The sequence below is a fragment of the Cannabis sativa genome, chromosome 7 (genome assembly GCF_029168945.1).
Source record: "Cannabis sativa cultivar Pink pepper isolate KNU-18-1 chromosome 7, ASM2916894v1, whole genome shotgun sequence".
NCBI classification, from domain to species: Eukaryota; Viridiplantae; Streptophyta; class Magnoliopsida; order Rosales; family Cannabaceae; genus Cannabis; species Cannabis sativa.
Genome location: NC_083607.1, coordinates 43776141 through 43791430, shown reverse-complemented (window position 1 = coordinate 43791430; position 15290 = coordinate 43776141). Strand labels below are relative to the sequence as shown.

The 15290-nt window shown below is 38.4% G+C and overlaps 1 long non-coding RNA gene across 1 annotated transcript; it reads left to right on the top strand.

Annotated features, from left to right (window-relative positions):
- Positions 1 to 10217: 10217 nt before the first annotated feature.
- Positions 10218 to 14286, top strand: LOC115697937 (uncharacterized). The gene is made up of 4 exons (XR_004008006.2): positions 10218 to 10302; positions 10394 to 10463; positions 11287 to 13215; positions 13375 to 14286. It is a non-coding gene; the product is annotated as an uncharacterized LOC115697937 (long non-coding RNA).
- Positions 14287 to 15290: the final 1004 nt, after the last annotated feature.

The window sequence follows — 15290 nt, the reverse complement described above, 5'->3', positions numbered from 1 at the left end:
TGCCAGGTCAGTGAGTTGGAACTCCATCTTTTCATTTGTTGACTTGAAAAGAATGTTGGAGGAGGCTCCATTGTCTACCATGCATCTTGCCACAATCATGTTCCTGATTTGTGCAGTGATGACAAGGGGGTCGTTGTGTGGGAGACTGACTTGAGCAACATTTTTTTCTGTGAAAGAAATCATGGGATCTCCAAGCTTTGGCTACTTAAAGCCCCTTTCTTTTACTACTAGGATGTCACTTTTAGGCTCGTAAAGAAGTGTCGAAGCATAGTGCTCCCTAGCTTTGTTGGTCTCACCTAAAATGTGAGGTTTGCCAATGATGACCCTTAAGTGTCCTACCACTAGTGGTGGCATTAGATCTCTGTTCTGGGGGACCTTGTGCCTTAGTTTGGTTGTTTTGCACATAACGACCCAGGTGGGGATTGTTCTGCCTAATGAGGTATTAAATCTCCCTCATCAATTTCTAACAATCATTGGTGTCATGGCCAAAGTTGTCGTGAAACTAACAGAACTTCAACATGTCCCTCTTGCTCAACTCCCTTTTGATGGGAAAGGGCTTTCTATATGGGACTGTTCTCTAACTTGCCATGAAGATGGCCTCGAGTTTCTCCTGTAGGAGGGTAAAACATATATATTTCTTCTCCTCCTTATTCTTTTGATTTTGTGGCGTGGGAGAAGTATTAAGCTTCCCTTTTTTTTCAACTATTTCGTCTAGAGCTATTGGTGTTAGGCTTGTTTCTAGTGTTATTTCCACTAGACGTTTTGACAGAGTTGCTGGTATTTGCCTGATCATTCGACAAGTCATGAGACTACAAGATGTCTTGTGACTGCCTATTATTGACATGCCCCGTCTGGGCCTGTCGTATAGCTTCTTCAAGTTTGATAAAGCGATCAGCTCTATCAAGTAACTCCTTCATATCATTGTTTAAGATCCTTTGGATGTCTTTTTAGAAGTCACTCAATGGGAGTATGCCCCCAAGTATGGCTGTATATCGACCCTCTTCTATAAGGCCTTTGACCTTTGTGGCCTTAGCCATGAACCTTTGGATGTAATCCTTCAAAGGTTCTGCTTGTATTTGCTTGACTTTGACAAGATATTCTAGCTGCAATGGTACAAGTCTTGAGGACGAGAATTGGGTGTAGAATTCTTGAGAGAACTCGACCCAAGAATTAAACCTTCATTGGGCTAGTTTGAAGTACAATTGATGAGCTGTTTCGGACAAAGTGGGTGGGAATATGTGACATCGCACATCACCAGTAACCTTCTAGAGATTGAGCTGGATCTCAAAGTATTTGATGTGTGCCAATAGGTCTCCTTGTCCGGTATACATCTTCCATATCGGCATCTTGAATTTGGGCAAGGGCAATGCACTTATGTATGTTAAGAATGGTGATCCCCTTGACCGGTCTAGTTCAAGATCCAAAGATTTTGGACTAGTTATACCCTAAATCATGTCTCTTAGTTTGTCCAACTGTGTTTGCACAAAAGGATCTGTTGCTGTAGGGACTTGATTGACTGGCCTTGCTTGGAGGGGTTGCAGGTTCTGGTGTGACATTATCTGGATAGCCATACTCTGAGAGAGTGTATGGTGGAGGTTGGCCAAACTTGTGTTGTATTTCATACTCTGGCCGACCACTCTCAGGTAGGGGTGTTTTCTCTGGCCAGGTGAGCCTACACTAGGCAGTTGTCCATGGCCGGCCAGACCTGCATAGGGCAAGGTCTGGCAGCCTGCCATCCCTTGGCTAGATGATGTTGGCAGTGTGTTGAAAGGAGGTAGATCGCACAAGTTGTTGGAGTTTGGTGGATCTAGATGTCTAAAGTGATTAATTTCACTTTTCAAATTGTTGTTTTGGGTGTTTCCACCCGCTCTTGGTCCTTATTAGTTGAAGATTGAAATTTGGGTATCTCGCTCCCCTCGGGGAGGAAGTGCTCCCCTCTAGCTGGCCAAGGGGACTCTTATAGGTGGCTAGCCGGCTAAAGGCTGGATAACGGGGGCTATTGCTGAGCCTGAGATCCGTGGCTGGCCCCAATGTCGTTGGTTGCTAAGATCTGACTGTTCTCGCTGTTAGACCTTTGTGGAAAGGTTTGTCCTCCCTCTTAAAAGGGAAGATCTCTCGTAGTCCCCAAGAACCAAGTTTGTCACCTTATTGATAGACCCTCCCTAATCTATCAACCAGTCTTCCTTGAGTGGATCTCTAAAGATATCTTGGCCTCTTCAATCAGTTTTCTAGTTGAATCACCTTATTATGTCTCTGGCCTCTCTATTGTGGCGATCTAGCTCTGCTTGGTGAGATCAAAGGATGTACTCTTGGTCATCCATCTACCTCAGGAATTAGCATCTCTATTGAGTGAATACATCGCAATTAGTAGCACATGGTTCTTTAGTTAGGCCAGCTTGGTCGACGACTTGTCTAAGTCTGGCTAACTCAAGATATTTTCCTAAGTCGATATGGGGCTCACCGATTGCACGCTAGCCAACTCCTAGTCTTATCTCTCCAACATAGCACTAGAGACGAGATTCAATTGTTGTTTTCGAGGGTTGTCTCCCATAAGTCCTTCCTTCACTGGAAGGCGCTAGGGGAGGGTCCTCTCTTGGAGGCAAGGGCCTGCTATTCAAATCCACTAGGATGTTTGTGTCAATTTGGTAGCTGTAGTGGCCAAACCTGTGGTGCCTATTGTGGTGACAAGATTAACAACATCTGTAGTGTTCGTAGTAATTTCAGTTGCGGTTGGAACATGAACATCAGGATTTTCACTCTGTGGGTCTTGAGGGAGACCCAAAGATGCAAACAGTGCAACTGGAGTTCTTCTCATGTTAACCACGACATGTGATCATATACGATATCCACTCGCTCTCAATGAAAGCACCAAATTGGTTACCACAAAAATTGATCAACCGACAGTGGGGTCGTATGAATCTGATGTTTGCCACGGGTGACATAATTAGAATCTGAAAGTAAAGAACATACATAATTTTATAGAGGTTCGACCCCCTTAGTTAGCGGGTAATGACCTACTTCCATTTTAGTTTTATTAATATCGAGGAATAATACTATTCAGATAACTATATGTGAGATTTGATATAGCTCCCTTTAGGATACAAAGTAGGAAACAAGATGGAAAATCTCAAGTGTTGAGGATGCTATATGGGCGTGTGAGAGTGTAAGAGTGAGGAAGAGATATCAAACTTAGAGATTTAGGCTTAGAATGAGGCTTTATCACTTAATGACTTGGAGGCTATAATTAGACTTAGGTTTTTTAGGTTAGAGTTAAGGCCCTTTATATAAGAGAGCCTAAACCCTAATTTACAACTGAAATCTTTAGATATTTGTATATTAAATTGATTAATTACGAAAGACTAAAATGCTCTTAAACATAGATATTTTCCAGCTACTTTATTGGGCTGTTAGGGCCCAGTTTGTAGTCAAGCTTGCAGTCTACGTTTAAAACTATGTAGAGGATCCTCTCAGGTCGATACCTGGCCAGCCAATCACCTACAAGAAGCATGCTAGCCGGCCTTGTGCTATTCAGAGGTTGGCCATCCATAGGGCCAACTAGGAGTGGTCGTCCAGCTCTTTTAAGGAAGCTTGTTTTTCACTTTATGTCCTGTTTGAGTGTCGAGGTCCCTGTTGGCTAAGATGCTGACTTGACTCCCTCGTTTGTGAGCTATATTTCCACATGATGCTAATTTTTTCCACGTAAGCAATGCAACCTTAGGTGGGGTGAAAATTGGGATAGAAATTTTCCCTTTCTCTTAATTTTTCTAATGATGGATTTGAATGAGGAATTTCACCACAAGGTGGTGTATATTGAAGAAAATTTAGCAGTTACTCTTGCAGAGGCGGTGGCTATTGAAGAAGTTTAGGCGGAGGCTCCTGCCCGAGAACATTAACATGATATTACCTTGGAGACTACTCCAGAGGCTGCTCTTTTTGGGATAGTCATAAAATCCAAAGGAAAGGGGAAAGCCAAAACCCTGCCTCCTGTGCTTGTATTTAATGCCTCCATCTGGGAGATGGATCAAAAAATCAATAGATTCCATTCGTATGGCATGATGGAGCTTTAAGCCACTAAAGTCAGAGTGCATAACATTCTGAAACTAATGTGACACAAGCTTTCAATTGCGGGAGAGTCAGCTTCCGTGAGCACAGATAGATTCAGTGATTAGAGCTAGTTCCACATCGTGAGCGCAGCCCATTTTCCCTTGAGGACTTATTTTGTAGAATTCATCACGTGAATTGGGATAGTGCCCTTCCAATTGATACATCTGGCTTATAAGCTCTTAGTCAGATGGTACATGTTTTGCAAGATCAACAAGTTAGAAGTGCCTACTCCAGAGGAGATCAAGTACTTCTATGGTGTGAATCCCCAACCTATGCGCACCAATTGCAAGAATATTGGGTTTTACAAGTTGGAGAGGTACTCAGATGCACATTGCCCTACCAGCTTCACCTTATGCTCCCATGACCTCTGGGAGTATTAGTTCTTTTCCACTGGTTTCCCAACGCGGAGAGTGCCTACTCTCCATTTAAGCTTTCAAATCCCTAGTAAATATTTTTATTATTATTTTTCCTTCTTTCAAAGTCTCTGCCAGTCTAAGCACTAATTGGGCCTTTATACTTCTCATTTCTGGTAGAGCTTGTGCTTTGGAATCCTTAATTCAAGATAAAAGAAGAAAAAGGCAGCCCAATACAAGCTCTATACTGAAGCAGAGTTGAGAGTGGAAGGCTTGGCCACCACGAAGTTGCTTCACAAATGCCTATTAATCGTCTGTTTCCAAAGTGGCATGGGCCAAAGTCAGGCTTCCAAAGAGGTTATGGAGATAATAGCTCTCAATTTGGCCAAAGTCATAATCGAGGCTACCAAGGATGATAAGCTCATGGAAGCAAACTGGGCGCTCCGCCATTCTAACCCTTTGATGGAGGAGGAGGATATTTTTGAACAGTTTGCTACAGCATACCCAGACAAAGGTGCCTTTGGAGCCAACACTTCCGAAAGAGGTAATAGGTTGCTTTCATGTATTCTATACCCTCAGCCATCGTATGTCTTGGATAGACCAAGGGGGGTTCAATGCCTATTTTTTAAACTTAGATCATCTTAAGTACCTTATGAAGGATTACATTGACAGGGAAAATAAAATTGTTAGGAGTCTTAGTAACCCAGAGTCATCTCTGGATACTATTAGAGTGGATCCTTTTGTGACTATGTCTTTCTGTGACTTTCGAGAATATGTTAGCTTCATTGCCTAGGATGACATAATCTTCTTAACCCATGGGGAACCATATAACTTCTCACTAAATGGTTGCACCCACACAGACCTTATTAGTATATGTTTCCATGTGCTAGATTTGGTTGGTTTTTGTTGCTTTGAAAGTTTCTTGCTAATAGTGTGATTGTTATGTTTGAAGATACTCTATAGTTGAAGATGGTGAAATCCTTGTGTGATAAGATTGCAAACATAGGTTCCAAGATGGAGGGTGTTAAAGCAAAAGGGAAGGCCACAGCTAGGGCCACTAGGACTCGTAAACCAAGGCTTCCTAGCTCCACTTCTTCATCTTCGAGGGTTTAGGAAATTCCTCCTTTGATGAAGGCTCCCCCAAAGGTTCCGAGTTATCAGGCTCCCATTAGAACCGAAAAAGCCTTAGTCGCAATTGGGGAGGTTTCTCGAGAACTAGTTGTGTCCAGGAGTGGCAAAACTCAAGTACGCCAAATGGAGCACCAAGCGCTGATGGAAGCTTCACTTGCCTTCGTAGCAGAAGGAGCAACCCAAGACAATGTAGAGACCACTATTGTCTTGGATGAAAGCTTGGATGGGCCAGTCTTCCCCAAGAAGGGTGTTCTTGTGACAATTAAGTGCTGGAACCTTTCTCCCCAATCAGAGAGGGAGGCCAAGAAGGCAAGGTTTGCTTCTGATAGGCAACGTTCTCTAGGGGAGATGAAGACCTTTGTGGATCCACTACTCCTTCGCAACCAACTCTACAGATTACAATACCATCATTAACACAATTTTCACAGCCAAAACTCCAAAAACAATTAAACCAACAATAAACTCTGCCATTGTTAACACAGCCACAACAACGACAACAATAACAACAACAACAATAATAATAACAACAACAACAACAACAACAACCAATGTCAGCACCACCTAATTAATCTAAAGACATCCATGTTGGGATTTGTTTTACAAGGATCTAGATTTACTAACATGCATGATTAATTAACATCCTAAATATGAATTCTCTAATACGATGAAATTAAACACGTAAGAGTTTAGAAAACCTTACATTGATGGCAGCAGAATAATATGACTCATTCCGCTTAGATATCTAACCCTTATTCGAATCTATCTTAGAGTAACAACAAGATCTGTGCCTAGATCTCTTTCTCTCCTTCGAGTTGGTTACCACCGCTTCGAGTTGGTTACCACCGTCTTCTGCACTATGATTGAGTACTTGACTTGATATGTGTGGACATGGTACTCTATCACTATGGCTCGAGTATGAAGAACAATGAATGAGGGCCAAAATCACTATAAAAGGAGTCTCTCATCTACTAGTTTTCAGAGTGAAAAGTAGGTTTAGTTTGGTTGAAGTGAGTTGTTGGATGAGATGAGAGCATCATATTCCTTTATAGTATTTCAACTAGGGTTTAGGATTTAATTAAATGGATTAAAAAAGAGTTAAATAATGGGCAAAAATACACACTAAGTGGCCGGCTACTAATGGGCCTCACTAGTTACAATTTTGCCACTTTATTTCAACCATTTATCCTTCTTTCAATAATATCATATATTTCAATTTCAATCCTATAAATGTCAAAACTATTTATTTAATAAAATTTCCATTTATAGTATCTATTAGTTAGACTTAACAAATTCACTTAATTATTAAATAAACCCCAAAACATTTTTTGTTCACAATTAAGCCCTTGCTTAGTGAAAATTCATAAATAAGACATAGTCTAATTTTAGAATTATAATTGATTAATTAAAGCCAATTAACTAAGTCTGCAACCTGTATTATCTCGACTAGTGTGGGGACCATGGGCCTATATAATCAAGCTTTTAATAAGCAAAACTAGAATTTACAAGTAAATTCTCTAACTTATTAATTCCTCCTTGCACCACTATAGATTCGGAATTGCACTCTTCATTATTTAGAATACTCTATATGTACTAAGATATAGATACGTTATGATTATCCATTGTTACAATCTAAATAGTCAAAGAACCTCTATAGATGATCTAATCAAATAGGGACAAATTTACAATTCTACCCTTTAAAGTACTTTATCCTTAAAATACTTAGCTACCTATAAATGATATTTTGGTAAACTAATATAATTGCTGAAATGAGATCTCAATCTTTTATCTCTATTAAGCCAAGCTCGAAGGAAATCATCATTTCACTTCTAAATACTTATAGAAGCTATAGATTCCATATCTATGATCAGCGCTCCTACTTAATTGAACTACCATGTCCTTAATCTATATGTGTGACCTGAACCAATTGGTAAGCTTTAACAAACTGATTGAAGAACATAAATAATACAATTAAGATTGAACCTAACCATTTAAGGATTAAGATCTATTGACCTAAGATCAACAAGTGATATTGATTTAGAAAGATATAATGATAAGTTTATGATATCTTATCCAAGATTAATATCAGTCCAATCTGATGTATAATCCATACATTCGATACTGGCGTACTTTATCAATGCCCTGGAGAGGGCATAACACTTATCCAAGCTGTAAGTATATCTTATCGCTGATTATCATGTAAGTCTAAATCTAGTGTACTGACAAATCATGGGATTTAAAATTTTAAACATATAATCATGATTATATTCCACTGTGTTGACAACACTATAATCATTAATAAATATATGTTTTGGACTTAATAGAATTTATACATTAAGCATATATAAACAAGAAATAAATCATGTGAACCATGCAACATAAAATAATTTTTGATTTTTTATTAATAAGTAATCTGATTATATTGAAATGGGTTTTATTTAGGGTACAAAATCCAACAAACTCCCACTTGAACTAATATAAAACTAAAATTGAATTCCAATTAATCTCAAATTGATATCCAGATCAAGTGTAGTATGTAGTATTATCTCTGTAATAGGATCTGATTAGTTGTATTCAATGCAAACTTTCTCCACCATTACATCTCCTTAATCACAAAATCCTTGATATAGTGAAATTCCTCTCTATATGTGTACTCCTCTAGGGATACTATGTTCTTTACTATTTGGAAACTACTTCTGTGTTAGTTAGGAAGTAACACTAGTAGTTCATTCGTTATTTGTACAACACAAAAAATAATTGTATAGAACTTTCCATAGGCAGAATAAGTATCCTTCTTACAACTTTAACATTCAGTCTCACTGGTAGAGTTAGAGACTCTGAATCAGTTTTTACACTTCTCCAAAAATCCTTGCTCCACCTCCAGAGTAATCACCATCTCATAGGTAGACTTTCTAGCATCAACGCAAGTCCAAAAACTTGATTTGGTGTAGTCTAAGAGTATTAAAGTACCACCCTTATCGGCTAACATATAGTTCCTCTTTTGATCTTTAGATTTACTTGATTGTCTTCCAATGTTCCTTTCCTGGATTAAACTGTTACCTACTCAAAACTCCCACTCAACAGCAGGTTCATGAATGCTCTTGTATTTATCTTTTATTAATAAGTAAATCTTATTATATTGAAATAAGTTTTATTTAGGGCACAAAATCCAACAAAATCCCACTTGCGGTATTATAAAACTAAAATTGAATTCCAATTAATCTCAAATTGATATCTAGATCAAGTGTAGTATGTAGTATTATCTCTGTAATAGGATCTGATTAGTTGTATTCAATGCAAACTTTCTCCACCATTACATCTCCTTAATCACAAAATCCTTGATATAGTTAAATTCCTCTCTATATGTGTACTCCTATAGTGATACTGTGTTCTTTACTATTTGGAAACTATTCCTCTCTATATGCATACAAGAGCATACATGAGACCTCTCATTATTGATCCTAAGGAATTCCTTTCATGACTTTTACCTTTTCTAGAATAGTTGAAACTATTCCTTAGATAAATGTAATCTATGTTTTGGAGCCAAAAGACTTCCTATAGAGTTATCCACTAGAATAATGCTCTAGCATCTTACATAAGTAAGTTGCTTGCACTTGAGTAAATAACTTACCAGGCATATCACAAGCAGCAAGTTTAGATAATCTCAAACCTATAATACTAGGATCAGGAAGTTTTGTTAAGTCCATTGAAAAGACTTATTTTCAAAATTTTTGTTCTTGTGTTTGTATAGAAAACTTTTGGTTATTCCATATGAATGGTTTTAACCACAGTTCTCTTGGCTTTCCTTCTTAGTTCCTTATTTTGATAATCCATTACTTGTTTAAACTAACAATGGATTTTATCACAAGTGTCTTCCAAGTCATAACAGGGTCGGATCCTTGAAATCCTCCCACTACGATAAGGTATCGTGACTATCTATCTAAGAACATTAATGGTATTGTCCTCATCGGTTGTGTCAAGACAACAGAGGCAGTGAGACCATCTTATATAGAGTAAGATGATAGAACACTATGGAATGGAAAATATCTCCTCTACTTTGCTACTTTGTTTTCAAATTTATTTATGTTCTTAGAAAAGTAGTATTTGTTGAAAAAAAAATACTTTCTTATCTTGATGACCATTGGATGGTCCGCCCCTAATCACTTTAAAATAGCTATCAAACATGGAAACCTTAGTTAACAGTTCTATCTTTTCTTAAGTTCAGGATCAGGACATCCCTGAATCTAGTAATGGTGTACACTAAGTACATAACCATTCAATCATTCTGAAGTTTTATTGAGTACCCCTCTGCGTACCTAAGTCAATTACGTCTTTTAATAACTTTTCTCAGAATTTGTGAACTTTAAATTTTACTATGTGAATAGAAATTTAATTTGTCTAAGGATGATAATTCTTTTTTTCTTTCACATAATTAAATGTATAAATCACAAATTTTATCTATGCAAGTGACAAGTGTCAAAGGGAGAGGAGCGCCATCAGCATTTTAAATGAAGAGCATGGGTTAGTTGTGCCAAGGATATTTTTGGAAATCCTTGGCCAATTAGGGTGCATGGACACAAGGGCCTCTTTTTTCCTTTAAATAAACCTACTCTTTCTTTCAAACAACACATTCAAACTTCATTCATTCAAACCAAACATTCAAAGGGAGCCAACAATTGTTTCACCTTAAGCAAAGCAAATCCACGACCAACTCAAGGTATTTTTTTTCTCTTCATTATTTTCCATTCTCTCTTCTGATCCACCAATTATATTTAAAATTCACAAAAGCCCAAAAATTCTTGTCATAGCCGTGGCCATCTATTGGTGAAGGGAGAAGAGTTTTTCAAAAAATTTCAAGGCTTTTTTGAATTCTTTAAGGTAATTTCTAGCTCCTTTCACTTTCTTGATAACTAGTGATTAGTTTTGGTACAAATTGCATGAATGGAATAGTTGTGGAAATATAAATTAGGTTTGATTTTGTATTTTCTTGAATGTATTTGGCTATGTGTTGTGGGAATAGAATTTGGATAGGATTTGAATTTATTTTGTATTGGTATTGATGTTGGTGATGGAATTTGAGTAATTAGAATTCAAATAGATAAATTTGGGGAAGAATTACAAACTTTTGGGTATAGGTTTGGATGATGGAAAATTAGTCCCACCAAATGTTCGATGAAATTACCAAGTGAGAAAAATATGTGTTTTTTTCACTTTGGGTGCTCGGACACATGCAACTTTTCAAATACTGTGTTTGATTACTCGTGTTGTCAAATTATCCTTATCTTGATTGAATAAGTGGCATCTCACCATGTGGGAGTTCTCACGGCCGAGAACCCTAAATGACAAAATCCCATTATTATAGCACCTCATCCTTACTCTAAGCACATAGTCCTTTACGATGGACCATTGCCACATAACCACAAGTGTCAATGGTAATCTCCATGGGTGCGCCATTGTACCATGTAGGTGGAGGTTGAATATTGTCGAGCATAAGGTCGCATAGGCAACTCAGTCTATTTTTCCATGACTTTAGAATTACACATGGGCTCTACCAAACATATGGAAGACACCTTTTTTGAATGCCTTTTCTTAGTTTAATAGGCCATGTCACCTTTTCCAAGAAAAATAAGTAATCTCGTTCTTGCCATAATTACTTTTTTGGGGCCCTAACTTCCTTTTTTTGTTTTTGTTAATTTTGTAGGAACAAAAAGAGGATTGTGGGATCCAAAGCCATGTCATCAAATAACGTGCTTGTAGATGTAGAAGAATTTTCCAGTAGTCATCCTTCCCCTAGTACCAGCAAACCTACCCAAAGGAATAGGACTAAGACTAATGCTGTGAGAGTATATTTTGAAGCAAGTCGTATCGCCTCTTATTTCGAAAGTATGTTCTAGGTTTGTGATTGTGTCAAAGTCCATGAGCTTAGCTTTGGTGGCAAAGTGTTCGGTAGAGCTCCTGCATCCAATGAGCACAGTTGTTCCCCTCCACATGAGAATTGTATGTGTGAGGATCCTCCCTACTCATGGGGCGGGCATGCTTCCATTGGCCTCCTACTTTTGGAACATTCTTGGAGCCTTGGGACTGGCTCCCTTTCAGTTGTCTTCCAATAGTTATAGGATTTTCGTAGGGCTTAAGTCTCTTTACCATATGTTGGAGCTTGGAAACCCAACACATGCGAAGGTGTTATACATGTATCAACCGAGGGCCTATCCTACTGGGAAGAGAAAACACGGCAACATATTTTACTATCTTAGTTGTGTGACAACTCCAATAATAATAGAAGGCCTTCCCAATCAGCCACTTGACAAGAAGAATGAGTTCTTCTAGATGTGGGATCCACCTGGCAACCATGGCTTTAAGTGCATAAGTACTACACATTGCACTTTGGCTCCATTCGATAATTATTATTTGTTTTTTGTAAGTACTTACTTGCATTCTTGCCTTTTTAAGGGTCATTCCCATCCAACCATAGGACTAGTTGATTGAGAGAGTGAGTTTTATTTAGATCATTGATGTCCACAAGTGAAACCTTCTCTTTCTCCTCCATGAAAACCACCTTAGAGTATGTGATCCAACTCATCCTTCTCAGAAACAACGAGCCAAACTAGTGTTGACTCTTAACACCCCTGTCTAAGCCCTGTGCCCTGAGCACAATGAGTGTGAAACCAGCAAGCCGGGAGGTAAAGTGTGTGACTTGTATCTTAGGCTTTCAAGTAGAGCTTGGTGGTCCTCTACACTTCTCTCTAAGCATCTCCCCATTTATACCCATAATGATCATAAATATACCTTGCCTCTGTATGACGAAGTAGATGGGAAAGTCCATAGGTGGGATCATTTGTCGATGATTAGGGAGATGCTCTATGCGAGCATCCCCACTTTAAAGGTATTGTATGCATTGGGGTTGGATCAAATGGCTCAAACCTTATGTTTGGAAAAGATAAAACTTTAGTGCTTCCCTTGGAGAGAGCGCATATAGCTTTAGGAAAAGGTCATTCCTTTATTTCCTTGCTTAATGTCTTGACGTGACTTGGATATATGCTTGTGGTTGCATTTTGCCTTTATGTTGTTTCCCATAATTATGAAATGCACTTAGCTTGCTGTTTCATAATTCTTGTAGTGGTTGACATGTGCATTTCCCTTTGATGAAAAAGCCATGCCTCCCCCTCCGGCTAAGTAACCTTCTTCAGCTACAGTTGCTCCATTCCTAAAGGTCTTACTGAATGCCACTGCCGCACCTTCACAGGAAGTCTCCACATCTGCAGGCCCCTCTCCTACAGCCGCCTCACCATTGGGCTTGGGCTGATCTAGCTTGTTGCCTTTAGTGGCTATTGTAGCATTACCTACGAGGTCGTCTGTTCCATTGGTGGCTCCTCCCTTTAAGTAGCCTCGGGACCTAGTCATGGGACCATCACCTAGTACTGCCGCAGACGAAAATATTTTCTAGGAGTTAGCCCAGGGTCTCGTATTCCAGGAAAAGGCCTCTGATGCTTACGTTGCCCAGAGTGGGGAAGTGTTAAAAAACATTAGCACCAGAATCTCGACCTTACACACTTCAACCAGTGGGGCCTTTGATAGTGACCTCGTCCCAATCAATAATTTGGATCAACAATGCTTTGGCTCTCTCACTATGGTAATTGGACTTTACCACTTTAGTCTTTTTGTGTGTTTTATTTTTTTGTTATGTGGGGACTTATGACGTAGATAATTGTATTGCTTTATCTTTGGCGTTTCTTTTTTATTACTTTAGCCTTTTCCAAAAGAACCAACGTTTCTCATAAAATCTATGCAGAGAAGTGTAAAGACCTTGAGAAGCATAATTCGGAAGCCACATTGAAAATTAAGGAGCTTGAAGAAAAGCTTGCTCCTTCTCAAGATGCATCTAAGAAGAAGTTAAAAGAAGCAGGCACCAAGTAGAAGGCTACTGAAGACAAGGCTAAAGCCAAAAATGATGAGCTTGGTACCTTGAATGCCAAGCTTCTTAAACTTGAGGCTGAGTGAAAACTCTTGAGTGACAATTATGTCATAGCCAATGGTAAGCTGGATTCGGAGAACATAAATGCCTTGGAGATTATTGAGTAACTTAAGATAGATTAAAAGGTAGATTAATCGCATTAAAACTTATACCAAGGAAAACTCCGCGGAATTTCTCATATTATGTTGATGCTAGATGACTTGGACTTCAAGTTCATGAGTAAATTTTTAGGTGAGTTCGAGGAACATTGTCGCAAGGACTGAGGCGACTGCGACTGAGGAGAAGGGAAAAGAGGCCACTTCTCAACCAGCCCCAAAATCTTGAGAAGAGGAATGACATCGGAGAGTGGTGGGATGTTGGCAGTGCTCCCCCTTGGAGTGGTATTTCATGCAAAAGCTGCCATGTGGCAGTGCTCTCCATGGAATGATATTTCATGCAACAGTTGTCATGTAGCAGTGCTCTCCATGCTTTACTTTATGCATTTTATTTTTTTATGTGAGTGTATTGTGTTTGTCTCCTTTTACCATATACATTTATCTTGGTTGTATATTGATACTTGGGCCCACATGGGTGGGTTTACTTATGTCCACTTGGTGTGGAGTGCTTGCTAGTTAAAACTAACAAATCTTTTTCACATCTTTGGAATTTTTTAAGCATATATAACTTATTTTATTCCATATCTTAGTGACTTTGGAATTTTAAGTTGAATATATTTTTTTACTTATTTTATTTCGATGCTTATTATCTTTGTAACATGGGGTTTTAAAGATAACATTAATTTTATTACCAATGGTGACTTGTGTTTTTTCTAGTTTGAGTGAGTTGTCCACATGGGCCTTAACTCTTTAGTTACTCAATTTTAGTACACAACCCACTTGTCCAATTCTCAATTGTAGGCCATTCGAGATGTCTTTGTTAAGCAGAATTTTTTAACTTATGGCTCATTGGAGCGCCCTCACTTGTCTTTTATCTCATTAATGTACCAACTTTGTCCCCGATCTGAGATGCAATTTTTAAAAAATATTCATGGAAAGAAGTTTTAAAATTCCATACTCTTTAAGTGATATGGTAGTAATGACATTGAGATTTATTTTTATCACATTAATATACTGACTTTGCCCCCTGTCTGAGATGAAATTTTGAAAAAATATTCATGGCACATTTTTTTAAATCTCATGCTCACGAAGTGATGTGTAGGCAAAGACTTTGAGATTTATTTTATGGAGTGGTGGAGTATAGTTATGGCCTATACCCTATATGCCCCCTATCTATAAAAGTATTGGGTTATTTTTGTAACTTGTTTGCGTGAGGACGTAACATTTCAAAAGAAACATTTATGAAAGAAGGTGCAAACATTTATTAAAAAATAAACAACCAATTATCTAAAAAGGAAATTTAAATGTCGTGTTTTTTAAATGACACTTAAAAACTAAAAAACCATAAAAATTTTCAATCTTGTGAAAATAAATAAATTCTAGCAAGAGTGGATCCATGTTGCTTCTCCTAGCAACTTTTATTGTCTTGGCAAGCATGTTCAAAGGTTATAACTTGGAAAAGTTGAGTCATAGGTTGGGGTTGTCCTTTCATTGCCACGCTATTGCATTCTCGTGTCGCCAATTGATCCCTACATACTATGCCATTCCCATAGGTTGTTGGAAACTTCACACCAAATTTCTCACTGATGTTGCTGCCCCCATTGCGATAAGTGTTGGTCTTCCTATTATCACATTGTA